Source organism: Poecilia mexicana, unplaced genomic scaffold (genome assembly GCF_051168715.1).
Source record: "Poecilia mexicana isolate PSO_F unplaced genomic scaffold, ASM5116871v1 scaffold_18, whole genome shotgun sequence".
Classification (NCBI taxonomy): domain Eukaryota; kingdom Metazoa; phylum Chordata; class Actinopteri; order Cyprinodontiformes; family Poeciliidae; genus Poecilia; species Poecilia mexicana.
In genome coordinates, this window is record NW_028263387.1 from 23,619,396 (window position 1) to 23,641,293 (window position 21,898).

Consider the following 21,898-nt stretch of genomic DNA (forward strand, 5'->3'; position numbering starts at 1 on the left):
GGTGAAAGCAGCGAGGTACGTTTTATTTTGTTGTAAGTTTGTTTATATTCTAATATGTGTGTATCTGTTTAGTTTTCACAGTGACTATGGTGATTACTGAGGTAATCGAGATAATTGAGTTGACTGATGGTCCACATCAAAGAAAAAATAAACAAACCTTGAAATCACCGCTGCTACACAGGTTGTTAGAAAAATCTGATCTGACATCAGGTTTTTCTAAATGCACCTCTCTCCCTGCCAGCATGCCTAGGTGGGCCCTACAGGGGCCCTAAATGGCCAAACCCATGTAGGGCCACTGTGGAACCCACGGACAAACCCATATGGACCCACCTGGTCTGCCCTCCTTTTCCCCGTATGGGGCCCACCTGGTCTGCCCTCCTTTTCCCCGTATGGGGCCCACCTGGTCTGCCCTCCTTTTCCCCATATGGGACCCACCTGGTCTGCCCTCCTTTTCCCCGTATGGGGCCCACCTGGTCTGCCCTCCTTTTCCCCATATGGGACCCACCTGGTCTGCCCTCCTTTTCCCCATATGGGGCCCACCTGGTCTGCCCTCCTTTTCCCCATATGGGACCCACCTGGTCTGCCCTCCTTTTCCCCATATGGGACCCACCTGGTCTGCCCTCCTTTTCCCCGTATGGGGCCCACCTAGGCATGCTGGCAGCTGCTGCATTTAGAAACAGAGTTTGCAGGTTAATCAGGTTTATCAGAGCTACGATGACTTTCTGCTGCAGAAACTTTTCTGTTTATCTGCAGAGGATCTACTGAGTTTTTACTCCTCAACCAAAAGGAAGCAGCGATTGAGACTTAAACTCCACCACCTGCTGCAGGAAACTCGATATGACACGATGATGATGATGATGATGATGATGATGATGATGATGCCTTTAAAGACTCTTCAGTCAGACTGATTTAATGAGAAACAGACTGAACTTCTTACTGCAGGTTTTAACAATATTGATGAGTTAAATCTGATATTAACTTTGAACTTTTATATTTTTACTTTATTTTTATAAATTGATCCAATTTGTCTCTGATAATATCAACGTCTGAGGACCTGAACATATCCTGGTTTACTTTGTTTCTCCTTCCTGTCGCTCTCTCTACTTCCTGCTCTGTTTCCTGCTGTAGTAAAACAAGTCAGGGAAATATTTCACTGCTTTTAATGAATCAATGATCCTTCATGTGTTCATAGAAGCTGTTTGATAAAATCATGTTTTCATAAAAACAGACCCAAAGTCCTGGACAGAATATTTCTGACTTCTTCTTTTCTCTGGTTTTAACTTCAGCTTCAGGTGTAAACAGAATCAAAGTGTCTCTAATAAAAGATAAAATTAATATTGATGGATCATTGATACCATCAGTTCCTCCATCTTCTTCTTCTTCTTCTTCTTCTTCTTCTTCTGAGGATTTCTCCTCTTCTGAGTTTTCCTTGTTTCCAGGCAGATTGTGTCTCTTCACATGTTTCAGGATTAAATCACTAAAACTGACTTTCTTTGACAAATTAAACTTTAAAGCAAGATGAAACTGAACTGGATGAATCTATTTTACACTTTTGATCAGCTGCTGAGAAAATGTGAAAACTTTGAACTCTAAAGGAAACAGATTGATAAGTGAAAATATTTATTTCCATAATTTAATAAAATAGCAGAAAACAAAAGCATGTCAGAAAACATTTTACTTTATGCTTTTGTTTACAATGTGTTGACATTTATTTACAACTATGTACAACATTTACTCTTCAATAAGCAGTAAAGAGTTTACAAAACATAAAAACTATCAGAGGAAGGTTTTAACAGCTACATTAAATCTTAACCTTTAAAATCAAACCAGATAAATTTGTTTACTCAGATTTTGCTTCATTACTCTTAACAATAATAACCTTTCGATAAATAAGGTCTCATGTTTTTCTTCTGTCCTGCGATGGACTGACGACCTGTCCAGGTGACCCGTCTCTCCCCACTTGACCTCTGGAGACATTTACCAGCCGCCATTTTTGTTCCATCAGGGAAAAACGTGTCAGAAATGGATGGAGGTTTTTCTTCATTACATATTTACATCAGTGTTTCAGAGTCCAGGCGTCATTTCTCAGAGAAACTAAACATCTGTTTCATTATAAAGACATTTTCTTCCTAGTTTGCTTTTCAAACATTTAAAACTGGCATAAAAAACAACAATAAGAACAAAAAGTCCCAGTGAAACATAAACTCCGATTCTTCCTCGACTGTCTGGTTGTAGATTCTCAGTCGGAGGTTGAAGCTGATCAGCAGCTGCTGGAGAGAAAAGGAGAAACTTCAGTTCAGACCTGGAATCAGATGGATGTCAGCAAGAAACAGAAGCAGGAAAACAGATTTTACCAGTAATGTTGAGTCGACAGAATGCTGTGTTGAGTCCATCTTCAGTTTTCACGTCACATCGATACAGACCAGAGTCTTCAGTCGTCAGTCTGGACACATTAAGTCTGATTCGTCCTTCTCTGAGGACGTCTTTGTCCATTTGAACTCGTCCTGAAAACTGATCATCCTGAGACTCTGGAAACTCAACTCCATCACGCTGAACATATATTGTCCTGCTCTTCACAGAGGTTTTAAATTCACAGAGGACAAACAGTTCCCTGTAGGATCCCTGAGTCCTGGTGGTGAAGGTCCACTCCAGAGTGATGCTGTGGTTCTCCTCTGCCTCATAGCTGCTCTGGGTCACATTCACTACAAATGTTGCTGCTGAGGAGACAGAGAGGGAAAGAGAGGAGCAGACACACTGAGAACTGGAACATGGGAGTCTTTCAGCTCCATCTAGAGAGCTTTCTGTCACAAAGACAAGATGGAGACTGACCACAGAGACATGAGCTGAGGATGAGGAGCAGCAGGGAGATCATCTTCATCCTGAGAGAGGAAGAGGAGGAGGAGAGGCAGCAGGACATCAAGAACAATATGAGGAACAACTGGCTCCTGGTGAGGAAAAGAAAAACAAGGCTGTAAAAAGACTGAAATTATTCTGTTATAATTCATGAGGAGAAAACAGCAGTGAGTGAAATCTGGAAATAGTTTGTTGAGTTATTTTATTTTTTTTAGAATTCACTAAGTTTCTCACATATTTTTCACACTTTTCAAATAAAATGTGACATCAATTTGTTCAAAACGTTTAATAAATTACAAATAAAAAAGATGTATTTTAAATAACAACATTGCAAATGAGCCACACAGAAAATAAAGCTGAAGCTGTGAAGAGAATCTTTCCTCTATAAAAAAATCAGCTGAGCTGCATTTGTGTTTGTGACCATCAACAAATAACCAGTCAGTCGAAACACAGAGAGAAAACGACCAAAAGATTTAATCCTAAAGATTTAGCTCTTGGATTAAATCTAAAATGAATCATTTTACTAAGATAAACTAATGAAACATCTTCATCCTGAGAGAGGAAGAGGAGAGGAGGCAGCAGGACATTAGAAACAAAATCACTCAATACAAGGATCAACTAAAATATCTGGTCATTCCTCAGACTTTTTTTTTTTTGCTTTACTTAGTTTCTATTACTTTTTCTGCACTGCTGGAAATCTATATTTTTATTTTAAAACTATAAACATCATGATGCTCACCTGATTGGCTGTGATTCTCCTCCTGCTCTGAGATCAGCTGCTGCTCACAGGTTCAGGTCAAAACAGTGAACTGAGCTGACAGGTGGAGGTGGAACCTTATATAGGGCACATCCTCGCGACACAGATCGGATTTCTGTGTAGTGACATCCTATTGGTTCGCGTAAAACACGAGCCAATAGGAGATCACTACACAGAAAGCCATCATTTGCATGCGATCTCTACACAGAAAGTCACAATATTTCTCTCTGCTGTAAACGCTGTTGGTTCGTGTTTAGGAGCCTCAACCACATCAGGCCGCCTCGCCCTCAGACACACGGAAGTTTAGTTCACAGTTCGGCCATTTCTGCCAGCCGACATCAGTGGTTAGCAGACGGTTCGTCCACAGCCGGTCAGGTGAGCAGCACAAACCTGTTTTACTTAGTTGTTGGTCGTTTATTGAAACAATCTGCTAAATAACAGGACAGAAACTTTAAGAACCAGGAGTTAGAATAACAACCTAGTAGATAAACACAGGAACGTCGTTCAGATCATCGTCTCATTGTAGTGGCGACTGTTGGTCAAACCAAACATCCTATAATATTTCAATCCATGCGCCATTACTGCACTGACGTGACTGATGTCCCTACGAAGGCAGAAGACGTCCGGTTCCCAAAACTTAAAGATTGATTTTTATAGTTTATTTTTTAATTTTCTTCTTTATTTTATGTTACATTTAGGATTAAGGATGGATTCTGCACCGTGAGTCAGAATGACCACCTGTGGATAAAAACAGGAACGTGTGTGTTCACTTTTAAGCAGCACACAGTCGCAGACGTGTGTGTTCCCTTTCGATGCAGAACATAGTCGCAGACGTGTGTGTTCACTTTTAAGCAGCACATAGTCGCAGACGTGTGTGTTCACTTTTAAGCAGCACATAGTCGCAGACGTGTGTGTTCACTTTTAAGCAGCACATAGTCGCAGACGTGTGTGTTCACCTTTAAGCAGAACATAGTCGCAGACGTGTGTGTTCAGTTTTGATGCAGCACACAGTCGCAGATGTGTGTGTTCACTTTTAAGCTGAACACAGTCGCAGACGTGTGTGTTCACTTTTAATGCAGCACACAGTCACAGACGTGTGTGTTCACTTTTAAGCAGAACACAGTCGCAGACGTGTGTGTTCACTTTTAAGCAGCACATAGTCGCAGACGTGTGTGTTCAGTTTTATGCAGAAAACAGTCGCAGACGTGTGTGTTCAGTTTCGATGCAGAACACAGTCGCAGACGTGTGTGTTCACTTTTAAGCAGAACACAGTCGCAGACGTGTGTGTTCACTTTTAAGCAGAACACAGTCGCAGATGTGTGTGTTCACTTTTATGCAGAACACAGTCGCAGACGTGTGTGTTCACTTTTGAGCAGAACACAGTCGCAGACGTGTGTGTTCACTTTTAAGCAGAACACAGTCGCAGACGTGTGTGTTCACTTTTAAGCAGAACACAGTCGCAGACGTGTGTGTTCACTTTCGATGCAGCACACAGTCGCAGACGTGTGTGTTCACTATTGATGCAGCACATAGTCGCAGACGTGTGTGTTCACTTTTAAGCAGAACACAGTCGCAGACGTGTGTGTTCACTTTCGATGCAGCACACAGTCGCAGACGTGTGTGTTCACTTTCGATGCAGCACACAGTCGCAGACGTGTGTGTTCACTATTGATGCAGCACACAGTCGCAGACGTGTGTGTTCACTTTTGATGCAGCACATAGTCGCAGACGTGTGTGTTCACTTTTGAGCAGAACACAGTCGCAGACGTGTGTGTTCACTTTTAAGCAGAACACAGTCGCAGACGTGTGTGTTCACTTTTGATGCAGCACATAGTCGCAGACGTGTGTGTTCACTTTTAAGCAGAACACAGTCGCAGACGTGTGTGTTCACTTTTAAGCAGCACACAGTCGCAGACGTGTGTGTTCACTTTTAAGCAGAACACAGTCGCAGACGTGTGTGTTCACTTTTAAGCAGAACACAGTCGCAGACGTGTGTGTTCAGTTTCGATGCAGAACACAGTCGCAGACGTGTGTGTTCACTTTTAAGCAGAACACAGTCGCAGACGTGTGTGTTCACTTTTAAGCAGAACACAGTCACAGATGTGTGTGTTCACTTTCGATGCAGCACACAGTCGCAGACGTGTGTGTTCAGTTTCGATGCAGAACACAGTCGCAGACGTGTGTGTTCACTTTTAAGCAGAACACAGTCGCAGACGTGTGTGTTCACTTTTAAGCAGCACATAGTCGCAGACGTGTGTGTTCACTTTTAAGCAGAACACAGTCGCAGACGTGTGTGTTCACTTTCGATGCAGAACACAGTCGCAGACGTGTGTGTTCACTTTTAAGCAGAACACAGTCGCAGACGTGTGTGTTCAGTTTTAAGCAGAACACAGTCGCAGACGTGTGTGTTCACTTTTGATGCAGAACACAGTCGCAGACGTGTGTGTTCACTTTTAAGCAGCACACAGTCGCAGACGTGTGTGTTCACTTTTAAGCAGCACACAGTCGCAGACGTGTGTGTTCCCTTTCGATGCAGAACATAGTCGCAGACGTGTGTGTTCACTTTTAAGCAGAACATAGTCGCAGACGTGTGTGTTCACTTTTAAGCAGAACATAGTCGCAGACGTGTGTGTTCAGTTTTGATGCAGCACACAGTCGCAGACTGTGTGTTCACTTTTAAGCAGCACACAGTCGCAGACGTGTGTGTTCACTTTTAATGCAGCACACAGTCGCAGATGTGTGTGTTCACTTTTAATGCAGCACACAGTCACAGACGTGTGTGTTCACTTTTAAGCAGCACATAGTCGCAGACGTGTGTGTTCACTTTTAAGCAGCACATAGTCGCAGACGTGTGTGTTCAGTTTCGATGCAGAACACAGTCGCAGACGTGTGTGTTCACTTTTAAGCAGAACACAGTCGCAGACGTGTGTGTTCACTTTTAAGCAGAACACAGTCGCAGACGTGTGTGTTCACTTTTAAGCAGCACATAGTCGCAGACGTGTGTGTTCAGTTTCGATGCAGAACACAGTCGCAGACGTGTGTGTTCACTTTTAAGCAGAACACAGTCGCAGACGTGTGTGTTCACTTTTAAGCAGAACACAGTCGCAGACGTGTGTGTTCACTTTTAAGCAGCACATAGTCGCAGACGTGTGTGTTCACTTTTAAGCAGAACACAGTCGCAGATGTGTGTGTTCACTTTTAAGCAGAACACAGTCGCAGACGTGTGTGTTCACTTTCGATGCAGCACACAGTCGCAGACGTGTGTGTTCACTATTGATGCAGCACATAGTCGCAGACGTGTGTGTTCACTATTGATGCAGCACATAGTCGCAGACGTATGTGTTCACTTTTAAGCAGAACACAGTCGCAGACGTGTGTGTTCACTTTCGATGCAGCACACAGTCGCAGACGTGTGTGTTCACTTTCGATGCAGCACACAGTCGCAGACGTGTGTGTTCACTATTGATGCAGCACACAGTCGCAGACGTGTGTGTTCACTTTTGATGCAGCACATAGTCGCAGACGTGTGTGTTCACTTTTGAGCAGAACACAGTCGCAGACGTGTGTGTTCACTTTTAAGCAGAACACAGTCGCAGACGTGTGTGTTCACTTTTGATGCAGCACATAGTCGCAGACGTGTGTGTTCACTTTTAAGCAGAACACAGTCGCAGACGTGTGTGTTCACTTTTAAGCAGCACACAGTCGCAGACGTGTGTGTTCACTTTTAAGCAGAACACAGTCGCAGACGTGTGTGTTCACTTTTAAGCAGAACACAGTCGCAGACGTGTGTGTTCAGTTTCGATGCAGAACACAGTCGCAGACGTGTGTGTTCACTTTTAAGCAGAACACAGTCGCAGACGTGTGTGTTCACTTTTAAGCAGAACACAGTCACAGATGTGTGTGTTCACTTTCGATGCAGCACACAGTCGCAGACGTGTGTGTTCAGTTTCGATGCAGAACACAGTTGCAGACGTGTGTGTTCACTTTTAAGCAGAACACAGTCGCAGACGTGTGTGTTCACTTTTAAGCAGCACATAGTCGCAGACGTGTGTGTTCACTTTTAAGCAGAACACAGTCGCAGACGTGTGTGTTCACTTTCGATGCAGAACACAGTCGCAGACGTGTGTGTTCACTTTTAAGCAGAACACAGTCGCAGACGTGTGTGTTCAGTTTTAAGCAGAACACAGTCGCAGACGTGTGTGTTCACTTTTGATGCAGAACACAGTCGCAGACGTGTGTGTTCACTTTTAAGCAGCACACAGTCGCAGACGTGTGTGTTCACTTTTAAGCAGCACACAGTCGCAGACGTGTGTGTTCCCTTTCGATGCAGAACATAGTCGCAGACGTGTGTGTTCACTTTTAAGCAGAACATAGTCGCAGACGTGTGTGTTCACTTTTAAGCAGAACATAGTCGCAGACGTGTGTGTTCAGTTTTGATGCAGCACACAGTCGCAGACTGTGTGTTCACTTTTAAGCAGCACACAGTCGCAGACGTGTGTGTTCACTTTTAATGCAGCACACAGTCGCAGATGTGTGTGTTCACTTTTAATGCAGCACACAGTCACAGACGTGTGTGTTCACTTTTAAGCAGCACATAGTCGCAGACGTGTGTGTTCAGTTTCGATGCAGAACACAGTCGCAGACGTGTGTGTTCACTTTTAAGCAGAACACAGTCGCAGACGTGTGTGTTCACTTTTAAGCAGAACACAGTCGCAGACGTGTGTGTTCACTTTTAAGCAGCACATAGTCGCAGACGTGTGTGTTCAGTTTCGATGCAGAACACAGTCGCAGACGTGTGTGTTCACTTTTAAGCAGAACACAGTCGCAGACGTGTGTGTTCACTTTTAAGCAGAACACAGTCGCAGACGTGTGTGTTCACTTTTAAGCAGCACATAGTCGCAGACGTGTGTGTTCACTTTTAAGCAGAACACAGTCGCAGATGTGTGTGTTCACTTTTAAGCAGAACACAGTCGCAGACGTGTGTGTTCACTTTCGATGCAGCACACAGTCGCAGACGTGTGTGTTCACTATTGATGCAGCACATAGTCGCAGACGTGTGTGTTCACTATTGATGCAGCACATAGTCGCAGACGTATGTGTTCACTTTTAAGCAGAACACAGTCGCAGACGTGTGTGTTCACTTTCGATGCAGCACACAGTCGCAGACGTGTGTGTTCACTTTCGATGCAGCACACAGTCGCAGACGTGTGTGTTCACTATTGATGCAGCACACAGTCGCAGACGTGTGTGTTCACTTTTGATGCAGCACATAGTCGCAGACGTGTGTGTTCACTTTTGAGCAGAACACAGTCGCAGACATGTGTGTTCACTTTTAAGCAGAACACAGTCGCAGACGTGTGTGTTCACTTTTAAGCAGAACACAGTCGCAGACGTGTGTGTTCACTTTTGATGCAGCACATAGTCGCAGACGTGTGTGTTCACTTTTGATGCAGCACATAGTCGCAGACGTGTGTGTTCACTTTTGATGCAGCACATAGTCGCAGACGTGTGTTCAGTTTCGATGCAGAACACAGTCGCAGACGTGTGTGTTCACTTTTAAGCAGCACACAGTCGCAGACGTGTGTGTTCAGTTTCGATGCAGAACACAGTCGCAGACGTGTGTGTTCACTTTTAAGCAGAACACAGTCACAGATGTGTGTGTTCACTTTCGATGCAGCACACAGTCGCAGACGTGTGTGTTCAGTTTCGATGCAGAACACAGTCGCAGACGTGTGTGTTCACTTTTAAGCAGAACACAGTCGCAGACGTGTGTGTTCACTTTTAAGCAGCACACAGTCGCAGACGTGTGTGTTCACTTTTAAGCAGCACATAGTCGCAGACGTGTGTGTTCACTTTTAAGCAGCACATAGTCGCAGACGTGTGTGTTCACTTTTAAGCAGCACATAGTCGCAGACGTGTGTGTTCACTTTTAAGCAGAACACAGTCGCAGACGTGTGTGTTCACTTTCGATGCAGAACACAGTCGCAGACGTGTGTGTTCACTTTTAAGCAGAACACAGTCGCAGACGTGTGTGTTCAGTTTTAAGCAGAACACAGTCGCAGACGTGTGTGTTCACTTTTGATGCAGAACACAGTCGCAGACGTGTGTGTTCACTTTTAAGCAGCACACAGTCGCAGACGTGTGTGTTCACTTTTAAGCAGCACACAGTCGCAGACGTGTGTGTTCCCTTTCGATGCAGAACATAGTCGCAGACGTGTGTGTTCACTTTTAAGCAGAACATAGTCGCAGACGTGTGTGTTCACTTTTAAGCAGAACATAGTCGCAGACGTGTGTGTTCAGTTTTGATGCAGCACACAGTCGCAGACGTGTGTGTTCACTTTTAAGCAGAATATAGTCACAGACGTGTGTGTTCAGTTTTGATGCAGCACACAGTCGCAGATGTGTGTGTTCACTTTTAATGCAGCACACAGTCACAGACGTGTGTGTTCACTTTTAAGCAGCACATAGTCGCAGACGAGTGTGTTCACTTTTAAGCAGCACATAGTCGCAGACGTGTGTGTTCAGTTTCGATGCAGAACACAGTCGCAGACGTGTGTGTTCACTTTTAAGCAGAACACAGTCGCAGACGTGTGTGTTCACTTTTAAGCAGAACACAGTCGCAGACGTGTGTGTTCACTTTTAAGCAGCACATAGTCGCAGACGTGTGTGTTCACTTTCGATGCAGAACACAGTCGCAGACGTGTGTGTTCACTTTTAAGCAGAACACAGTCGCAGACGTGTGTGTTCAGTTTTAAGCAGAACACAGTCGCAGACGTGTGTGTTCACTTTTGATGCAGAACACAGTCGCAGACGTGTGTGTTCACTTTTAAGCAGCACACAGTCGCAGACGTGTGTGTTCACTTTTAAGCAGCACACAGTCGCAGACGTGTGTGTTCCCTTTCGATGCAGAACATAGTCGCAGACGTGTGTGTTCACTTTTAAGCAGAACATAGTCGCAGACGTGTGTGTTCACTTTTAAGCAGAACATAGTCGCAGACGTGTGTGTTCAGTTTTGATGCAGCACACAGTCGCAGATGTGTGTGTTCACTTTTAATGCAGCACACAGTCACAGACGTGTGTGTTCACTTTTAAGCAGCACATAGTCGCAGACGTGTGTGTTCACTTTTAAGCAGCACATAGTCGCAGACGTGTGTGTTCACTTTTAATGCAGCACACAGTCACAGACGTGTGTGTTCACTTTTAAGCAGCACATAGTCGCAGACGTGTGTGTTCAGTTTCGATGCAGAACACAGTCGCAGACGTGTGTGTTCACTTTTAAGCAGAACACAGTCGCAGACGTGTGTGTTCACTTTTAAGCAGCACATAGTCGCAGACGTGTGTGTTCAGTTTCGATGCAGAACACAGTCGCAGACGTGTGTGTTCACTTTTAAGCAGAACACAGTCGCAGACGTGTGTGTTCACTTTTAAGCAGAACACAGTCGCAGACGTGTGTGTTCACTTTTATGCAGAACACAGTCGCAGACGTGTGTGTTCACTTTTAAGCAGCACACAGTCGCAGACGTGTGTGTTCACTTTTAAGCAGCACACAGTCGCAGACGTGTGTGTTCACTTTTAAGCAGCACACAGTCGCAGACGTGTGTGTTCACTTTTAAGCAGCACACAGTCGCAGACGTGTGTGTTCACTTTTAAGCAGCACACAGTCGCAGACGTGTGTGTTCACTTTTAAGCAGCACACAGTCGCAGACGTGTGTGTTCACTTTCGATGCAGCACACAGTCGCAGACGTGTGTGTTCACTTTTAAGCAGAACACAGTCGCAGACGTATGTGTTCACTTTCGATGCAGCACACAGTCGCAGACGTGTGTGTTCACTTTTGATGCAGCACATAGTCGCAGACGTGTGTGTTCACTTTTGATGCAGCACATAGTCGCAGACGTGTGTGTTCAGTTTCGATGCAGAACACAGTCGCAGACGTGTGTGTTCACTTTTAAGCAGAACACAGTCGCAGACGTGTGTGTTCACTTTTATGCAGAACACAGTCGCAGACGTGTGTGTTCACTTTTAAGCAGAACACAGTCGCAGACGTGTGTGTTCACTTTTATGCAGAACACAGTCGCAGACGTGTGTGTTCACTTTTAAGCAGAACACAGTCGCAGACGTGTGTGTTCACTTTTAAGCAGAACACATTCGCAGACGTGTGTGTTCACTTTTAAGCAGAACACAGTCGCAGACGTGTGTGTTCACTTTTAAGCAGCACACAGTCGCAGACGTGTGTGTTCACTTTTAAGCAGCACACAGTCGCAGACGTGTGTGTTCACTTTTAAGCAGAACACAGTCGCAGACGTGTGTGTTCACTTTCGATGCAGCACATAGTCGCAGACGTATGTGTTCACTTTCGATGCAGCACACAGTCGCAGACGTGTGTGTTCACTTTCGATGCAGCACACAGTCGCAGACGTGTGTGTTCACTTTTGATGCAGCACATAGTCGCAGACGTGTGTGTTCACTTTTGATGCAGCACATAGTCGCAGACGTGTGTGTTCAGTTTCGATGCAGAACACAGTCGCAGACGTGTGTGTTCACTTTTAAGCAGAACACAGTCGCAGACGTGTGTGTTCACTTTTAAGCAGAACACAGTCGCAGACGTGTGTGTTCACTTTTAAGCAGAACACAGTCGCAGACGTGTGTGTTCACTTTTATGCAGAACACAGTCGCAGACGTGTGTGTTCACTTTTAAGCAGAACACAGTCGCAGACGTGTGTGTTCACTTTTAAGCAGAACACATTCGCAGACGTGTGTGTTCACTTTTAAGCAGAACACAGTCGCAGACGTGTGTGTTCACTTTTAAGCAGAACACAGTCGCAGACGTGTGTGTTCACTTTTAAGCAGCACACAGTCGCAGACGTGTGTGTTCACTTTTAAGCAGCACACAGTCGCAGACGTGTGTGTTCACTTTTAAGCAGCACACAGTCGCAGACGTGTGTGTTCACTTTTAAGCAGCACACAGTCGCAGACGTGTGTGTTCACTTTTAAGCAGCACACAGTCGCAGACGTGTGTGTTCACTTTTAAGCAGCACACAGTCGCAGACGTGTGTGTTCACTTTCGATGCAGCACACAGTCGCAGACGTGTGTGTTCACTTTTGATGCAGCACATAGTCGCAGACGTGTGTGTTCAGTTTCGATGCAGAACACAGTCGCAGACGTGTGTGTTCACTTTTGAGCAGAACACAGTCGCAGACATGTGTGTTCACTTTTGAGCAGAACACAGTCGCAGACGTGTGTGTTCACTTTTGATGCAGCACATAGTCGCAGACGTGTGTGTTCACTTTTGATGCAGCACATAGTCGCAGACGTGTGTGTTCAGTTTCGATGCAGAACACAGTCGCAGACGTGTGTGTTCACTTTCGATGCAGCACACAGTCGCAGACGTGTGTGTTCACTTTTATGCAGAACACAGTCGCAGACGTGTGTGTTCACTTTTAAGCAGAACACAGTTGCAGACGTGTGTGTTCACTTTTAAGCAGAACACAGTCGCAGACGTGTGTGTTCACTTTTAAGCAGAACACAGTCGCAGACGTGTGTGTTCACTTTTAAGCAGCACACAGTCGCAGACGTGTGTGTTCACTTTCGATGCAGCACACAGTCGCAGACGTGTGTGTTCAGTTTCGATGCAGAACACAGTCGCAGACGTGTGTGTTCACTTTCGATGCAGCACACAGTCGCAGACGTGTGTGTTCACTTTTGATGCAGCACATAGTCGCAGACGTGTGTGTTCAGTTTCGATGCAGAACACAGTCGCAGACGTGTGTGTTCACTTTTGAGCAGAACACAGTCGCAGACGTGTGTGTTCACTTTTAAGCAGAACACAGTCGCAGATGTGTGTGTTCACTTTTAAGCAGAACACAGTCGCAGACGTGTGTGTTCACTTTCGATGCAGCACACAGTCGCAGACGTGTGTGTTCACTTTAGATGCAGCACACAGTCGCAGACGTGTGTGTTCACTTTTGATGCAGCACATAGTCGCAGACGTGTGTGTTCAGTTTCGATGCAGAACACAGTCGCAGACGTGTGTGTTCACTTTTAAGCAGAACACAGTCGCAGATGTGTGTGTTCACTTTTAAGCAGAACACAGTCGCAGACGTGTGTGTTCACTTTTAAGCAGAACACAGTCGCAGATGTGTGTGTTCACTTTTAAGCAGAACACAGTCGCAGACGTGTGTGTTCAGTTTCGATGCAGAACACAGTCGCAGACGTGTGTGTTCACTTTTGAGCAGAACACAGTCGCAGACGTGTGTGTTCACTTTTAAGCAGAACACAGTCGCAGATGTGTGTGTTCACTTTCGATGCAGCACACAGTCGCAGACGTGTGTGTTCACTTTCGATGCAGCACACAGTCGCAGACGTGTGTGTTCACTTTCGATGCAGCACATAGTCGCAGACGTGTGTGTTCAGTTTCGATGCAGAACACAGTCGCAGACGTGTGTGTTCACTTTTAAGCAGAACACAGTCGCAGACGTGTGTGTTCACTTTTAAGCAGAACACAGTCGCAGACGTGTGTGTTCACTTTTAAGCAGCACATAGTCGCAGACGTGTGTGTTCACTTTTGAGCAGAACACAGTCGCAGACATGTGTGTTCAGTTTCGATGCAGCACACAGTCGCAGACGTGTGTGTTCACTTTTAAGCAGAACACAGTCGCAGATGTGTGTGTTCACTTTTAAGCAGAACACAGTCGCAGATGTGTGTGTTCACTTTCGATGCAGAACACAGTCGCAGACGTGTGTGTTCACTTTCGATGCAGCACACAGTCGCAGATGTGTGTGTTCACTTTCGATGCAGCACACAGTCGCAGACGTGTGTGTTCACTTTTAAGCAGAACACAGTCGCAGATGTGTGTGTTCACTTTTAAGCAGAACACAGTCGCAGATGTGTGTGTTCACTTTCGATGCAGAACACAGTCGCAGACGTGTGTGTTCACTTTCGATGCAGCACACAGTCGCAGACGTGTGTGTTCACTTTCGATGCAGCACACAGTTGCAGACGTGTGTGTTCACTTTTAAGCAGCACATAGTCGCAGACGTGTGTGTTCACTTTTGATGCAGCACATAGTCGCAGACGTGTGTGTTCACTTTTGAGCAGAACACAGTCGCAGACATGTGTGTTCAGTTTCGATGCAGCACACAGTCGCAGACGTGTGTGTTCACTTTTAAGCAGAACACAGTCGCAGACGTGTGTGTTCACTTTTGATGCAGCACATAGTCGCAGACGTGTGTGTTCACTTTTGATGCAGCACATAGTCGCAGACGTGTGTTCAGTTTCGATGCAGAACACAGTCGCAGACGTGTGTGTTCACTTTTAAGCAGCACACAGTCGCAGACGTGTGTGTTCAGTTTCGATGCAGAACACAGTCGCAGACGTGTGTGTTCACTTTTAAGCAGAACACAGTCGCAGACGTGTGTGTTCACTTTTAAGCAGAACACAGTCACAGATGTGTGTGTTCACTTTCGATGCAGCACACAGTCGCAGACGTGTGTGTTCACTTTTAAGCAGAACACAGTCGCAGACGTGTGTGTTCACTTTTGATGCAGAACACAGTCGCAGACGTGTGTGTTCACTTTTAAGCAGCACACAGTCGCAGACGTGTGTGTTCACTTTTAAGCAGAACACAGTCACAGATGTGTGTGTTCACTTTCGATGCAGCACACAGTCGCAGACGTGTGTGTTCACTTTTAAGCAGCACATAGTCGCAGACGTGTGTGTTCACTTTTGATGCAGAACACAGTCGCAGACGTGTGTGTTCACTTTTAAGCAGCACACAGTCGCAGACGTGTGTGTTCACTTTTAAGCAGCACACAGTCGCAGACGTGTGTGTTCCCTTTCGATGCAGAACATAGTCGCAGACGTGTGTGTTCACTTTTAAGCAGAACATAGTCGCAGACGTGTGTGTTCAGTTTTAATGCAGCACACAGTCACAGACGTGTGTGTTCCCTTTCGATGCAGAACATAGTCGCAGACGTGTGTGTTCACTTTTAAGCAGAACATAGTCGCAGACGTGTGTGTTCACTTTTAAGCAGCACATAGTCGCAGACGTGTGTGTTCAGTTTCGATGCAGAACACAGTCGCAGACGTGTGTGTTCACTTTTAAGCAGAACACAGTCGCAGACGTGTGTGTTCACTTTTAAGCAGAACACAGTCGCAGACGTGTGTGTTCACTTTTAAGCAGCACATAGTCGCAGACGTGTGTGTTCAGTTTCGATGCAGAACACAGTCGCAGACGTGTGTGTTCACTTTTAAGCAGAACACAGTCGCAGACGTGTGTGTTCACTTTTAAGCAGAACACAGTCGCAGACGTGTGTGTTCACTTTTAAGCAGCACACAGTCGCAGACGTGTGTGTTCACTTTTAAGCAGCACACAGTCGCAGACGTGTGTGTTCACTTTTAAGCAGCACACAGTCGCAGACGTGTGTGTTCACTTTTAAGCAGGACACAGTCGCAGACGTGTGTGTTCACTTTTAAGCAGAACACAGTCGCAGACGTGTGTGTTCACTTTTAAGCAGGACACAGTCGCAGACGTGTGTGTTCACTTTTATGCAGAACACAGTCGCAGACGTGTGTGTTCACTTTTAAGCAGAACACAGTCGCAGACGTGTGTGTTCACTTTTAAGCAGAACACAGTCGCAGACGTGTGTGTTCACTTTTAAGCAGAACACAGTCGCAGACGTGTGTGTTCACTTTTAAGCAGCACACAGTCGCAGACGTGTGTGTTCACTTTTAAGCAGCACACAGTCGCAGACGTGTGTGTTCACTTTTAAGCAGCACACACTCGCAGACGTGTGTGTTCACTTTCGATGCAGCACACAGTCGCAGACGTGTGTGTTCACTTTTAAGCAGAACACAGTCGCAGACGTGTGTGTTCACTTTCGATGCAGCACATAGTCGCAGACGTGTGTGTTCACTTTCGATGCAGCACACAGTCGCAGACGTGTGTGTTCACTTTTGATGCAGCACATAGTCGCAGACGTGTGTGTTCACTTTTGATGCAGCACATAGTCGCAGACGTGTGAGTTCACTTTTGATGCAGCACATAGTCGCAGACGTGTGTGTTCACTTTCGATGCAGCACATAGTCGCAGACGTGTGTGTTCACTTTCGATGCAGCACACAGTCGCAGACGTGTGTGTTCACTTTTGATGCAGCACATAGTCGCAGACGTGTGTGTTCACTTTTGATGCAGCACATAGTCGCAGACGTGTGTGTTCACTTTTGATGCAGCACATAGTCGCAGACGTGTGTGTTCACTTTTGATGCAGCACACAGTCGCAGACGTGTGTGTTCAGTTTCGATGCAGAACACAGTCGCAGACGTGTGTGTTCACTTTCGATGCAGCACACAGTCGCAGACGTGTGTGTTCACTTTTAAGCAGGACACAGTCGCAGACGTGTGTGTTCACTTTTATGCAGAACACAGTCGCAGACGTGTGTGTTCACTTTTAAGCAGAACACAGTCGCAGACGTGTGTGTTCACTTTTAAGCAGCACACAGTCGCAGACGTGTGTGTTCACTTTTAAGCAGCACACAGTCGCAGACGTGTGTGTTCACTTTTAAGCAGCACACAGTCGCAGACGTGTGTGTTCACTTTTAAGCAGCACACAGTCGCAGACGTGTGTGTTCACTATTGATGCAGAACAAAGTCGCAGACGTGTGTGTTCACTATTGATGCAGAACAAAGTCGCAGACGTGTGTGTTCACTATTGATGCAGAACAAAGTCGCAGACGTGTGTGTTCACTTTCGATGCAGCACATTGTTGCAGACGTGTGTGTTCACTATTGATGCAGCACACAGTCGCAGACGTGTGTGTTCACTTTTAAGCAGCACACAGTCGCAGACGTGTGTGTTCACTATTGATGCAGCACACAGTCGCAGACGTGTGTATTCACTATTGATGCAGCACACAGTCGCAGACGTGTGTGTTCACTTTTAAGCAGAACACAGTCGCAGACGTGTGTGTTCACTTTTAAGCAGAACACAGTCGCAGACGTGTGTGTTCACTTTTAAGCAGCACACAGTCGCAGACGTGTGTGTTCACTTTCGATGCAGCACACAGTCGCAGACGTGTGTGTTCACTTTTAAGCAGAACACAGTCGCAGACGTGTGTGTTCACTTTTAAGCAGAACACAGTCGCAGACGTGTGTGTTCACTTTTAAGCAGCACACAGTCGCAGACGTGTGTGTTCACTTTCGATGCAGCACACAGTCGCAGACGTGTGTGTTCACTGCTGAGAAAATGTGAAAACTTAGAACTCTAAAGGAAAACAAATTTATAAGTGAAAATATTTATTTCCATAATTTAACAAAAAATAGCAGAAAACCAAAGCATGTCAGAATACATTTACTTTCTGCTTTTATTTACAATGTGTTATTTATTTACAACATTTACACTTCAATACACAGTAAAGAGTTTACAAAACAGGCTCCACAGTGGTGCAGTTGGTAGAGCTGTTGCCTTGCAGCAAGAAGGTTCTGGGTTCGATTCCCAGCCCTGGTCTTTCTGCATGGAGTTTGCATGTTCTCCCTGTGCATGGTGGGTTTTCTCCGGGTACTCCAGTTTCCTCCCATAGTCCAAAAACATGTCAGGTTAATTGGTCTCTCCAAATTGCCCCTAGGTGTGTCTCTGTGTTGCCCTGCGACAGACTGGCGACCTTCTCAGGGTGACCCCACCTCTCACCTGGAACAATAGCTGGAGAGGCAGCAGCACCTCCTGACCCCACTGAGGGACCAGGGTGTAAAGAAAATGGATGGAGGTTTTTCTTCATTACATATTTACATCAGTATTTTCAGAGTCCAGGCGTCATTTCTCAGAGAAACTAAACATCTGTTTGATTATAAAAACATTTTCTTCCTAGTTTGCTTTTCAAACATTTAAAACTGGCATAAAAAACAACAATAAGAACAAAAAGTCCCAGTGAAACATGAACACCGATTCTTCCTCGTCTCTCTGGTTGTAGATTCTCAGTCGGAGGTTGAAGCTGATCAGCAGCTGCTGGAGAGAAAAGGAGAAACTTCAGTTCAGACCTGGAATCAGATGGATGTCAGCAGAGAAACAGAAGCAGGACGACAGATTTTACCAGAAACGTTGAGTCGACATGTTGCAGAGTTGAATCCATCTTCAGTTTTCACGTCACACAGATACAGACCAGAGTCTTCAGTCGTCAGTCTGGACACATGGAGTCTGATTCGTCCTTCTCTGAGGACGTCTTTGTCCATTTGAACTCGTCCTGAAAACTGTGGATGCTGAGACTTTGGAAACTCAACTCCATCACGCTGAACATATATTATCCCGCTCTTTACTGAGGTTTTAAATTCACAGTGGATGAACAGTTCCCTGTAGGACCCCTGAGTCCTGGTGGTGAAGGTCCACTCCAGAGTGATGCTGTGGTTCTCCTCTGCCTCATAGCTGCTCTGGGTCACATTCACTACAAATGTTGCTGCTGAGGAGACAGAGAGGGAAAGAGAGGAGCAGACACACTGAGAACTGGAACATGGGAGTCTTTCAGCTCCATCTAGAGAGCTTTCTGTCACAAAGACAAGATGGAGACTGACCACAGAGACATGAGCTGAGGATGAGGAGCAGCAGGGAGATCATCTTCATCCTGAGAGAGGAAGAGGAGGAGGAGAGGCAGCAGGACATCAGGAACAATATGAGGAACAACTGGACTGATGGAGAGGAAAAGAAAAACAAGGCTGTAAAAAGAGTGAAATTATTCTGTTATAATTCATGAGGAGAAAACAGCAGTGAGTGAAATCTGGAAATAGTTTGTTGAGTTATTTTATTTTTTTTAGAATTCACTAAGTTTCTCACATATTTTTCACACTTTTCAAATAAAATGTGACATCAATTTGTTCAAAACGTTTAATAAATTACAAATAAAAAAGATGTATTTTAAATAACAACATTGCAAATGAGCCACACAGAAAATAAAGCTGAAGCTGTGAAGAGAATCTTTCCTCTATAAAAAAATCAGCTGAGCTGCATTTGTGTTTGTGACCATCAACAAATAACCAGTCAGTCGAAACACAGAGAGAAAACGACCAAAAGATTTAATCCTAAAGATTTAGCTCTTGGATTAAATCTAAAATGAATCATTTTACTAAGATAAACTAATGAAACATCTTCATCCTGAGAGAGGAAGAGGAGAGGAGGCAGCAGGACATTAGAAACAAAATCACTCAATACAAGGATCAACTAAAATATCTGGTCATTCCTCAGACTTTTTTTTTTTTGCTTTACTTAGTTTCTATTACTTTTTCTGCACTGCTGGAAATCTATATTTTTATTTTAAAACTATAAACATCATGATGCTCACCTGATTGGCTGTGATTCTCCTCCTGCTCTGAGATCAGCTGCTGCTCACAGGTTCAGGTCAAAACAGTGAACTGAGCTGACAGGTGGAGGTGAGACCTTATATACGGCACATCCTCGCGACACAGATCGGATTTCTGTGTAGTGACATCCTATTGGTTCGCGTAAAACACGAGCCAATAGGAGATCACTACACAGAAAGCCATCATTTGCATGCGATCTCTACACAGAAAGTCACAATATTTCTCTCTGCTGTAAACGCTGTTGGTTCGTGTTTAGGAGCCTCAACCACATCAGGCCGCCTCGCCCTCAGACACACGGAAGTTTAGTTCACAGTTCGGCCATTTCTGCCAGCCGACATCAGTGGTTAGCAGACGGTTCGTCCACAGCCGGTCAGGTGAGCAGCACAAACCTGTTTTACTTAGTTGTTGGTCGTTTATTGAAACAATCTGCTAAATAACAGGACAGAAACTTTAAGAACCAGGAGTTAGAATAACAACCTAGTAGATAAACACAGGAACGTCGTTCAGATCATCGTCTCATTGTAGTGGCGACTGTTGGTCAAACCAAACATCCTATAATATTTCAATCCATGCGCCATTACTGCACTGACGTGACTGATGTCCCTACGAAGGCAGAAGACGTCCGGTTCCCAAAACTTAAAGATTGATTTTTATAGTTTATTTTTTAATTTTCTTCTTTATTTTATGTTACATTTAGGATTAAGGATGGATTCTGCACCGTGAGTCAGAATGACCACCTGTGGATAAAAACAGGAACGTGTGTGTTCACTTTTAAGCAGCACACAGTCGCAGACGTGTGTGTTCCCTTTCGATGCAGAACATAGTCGCAGACGTGTGTGTTCACTTTTAAGCAGAACACAGTCGCAGACGTGTGTGTTCACTTTTAAGCAGCACATAGTCGCAGATGTGTGTGTTCACTTTTAAGCAGCACATAGTCGCAGACGTGTGTGTTCACTTTTAAGCAGCACATAGTCGCAGATGTGTGTGTTCACTTTTAAGCAGCACATAGTCGCAGATGTGTGTGTTCACTTTTAAGCAGCACATAGTCGCAGACGTGTGTGTTCACTTTTAAGCAGCACATAGTCGCAGACGTGTGTGTTCACTTTTAAGCAGAACATCGTCGCAGACGTGTGTGTTCACTTTTGATGCAGAACATCGTCGCAGACGTGTGTGTTCACTTTCGATGCAGAACACAGTCGCAGACGTGTGTGTTCAGTTTTGATGCAGCACACAGTCGCAGACGTGTGTGTTCAGTTTCGATGCAGAACACAGTCGCAGACGTGTGTGTTCACTTTCGATGCAGAACATAGTCGCAGACGTGTGTGTTCACTTTTAAGCAGAACATCGTCGCAGACGTGTGTGTTCACTTTTAAGCAGCACATAGTCGCAGACGTGTGTGTTCACTTTTAAGCAGCACATAGTCGCAGACGTGTGTGTTCACTTTTAAGGAGAACATAGTCGCAGACGTGTGTGTTCACTTTTAAGCAGCACATAGTCGCAGACGTGTGTGTTCACTTTTAAGCAGCACATAGTCGCAGACGTGTGTGTTCACTTTTAAGCAGCACATAGTCGCAGACGTGTGTGTTCACTTTTGATGCAGAACACAGTCGCAGACGTGTGTGTTCACTTTTAAGCAGAACATCGTCGCAGACGTGTGTGTTCACTTTTAAGCAGCACATAGTCGCAGACGTGTGTGTTCACTTTTAAGCAGAACACAGTCGCAGACGTGTGTGTTCACTTTTAAGCAGAACATCGTCGCAGACGTGTGTGTTCACTTTTGATGCAGAACATCGTCGCAGACGTGTGTGTTCAGTTTTAAGCAGAACATCGTCGCAGACGTGTGTGTTCACTTTTAAGCAGAACATCGTCGCAGACGTGTGTGTTCACTTTCGATGCAGAACACAGTCGCAGACGTGTGTGTTCAGTTTTGATGCAGCACACAGTCGCA

At 45.2% G+C, this 21,898-nt stretch overlaps 1 long non-coding RNA gene across 1 annotated transcript; it reads right to left on the minus strand.

Moving 5' to 3' along the window:
- Positions 1-1,835: 1,835 nt before the first annotated feature.
- On the minus strand, positions 1,836-3,649 carry LOC148154255 (uncharacterized). The gene is made up of 2 exons (XR_015765978.1): positions 2,355-3,649; positions 1,836-2,270 (listed from the first exon to the last, which is right to left on the minus strand). It is a non-coding gene; the product is annotated as an uncharacterized LOC148154255 (long non-coding RNA).
- Between the last annotated feature and the right edge of the window lie 18,249 nt (positions 3,650-21,898).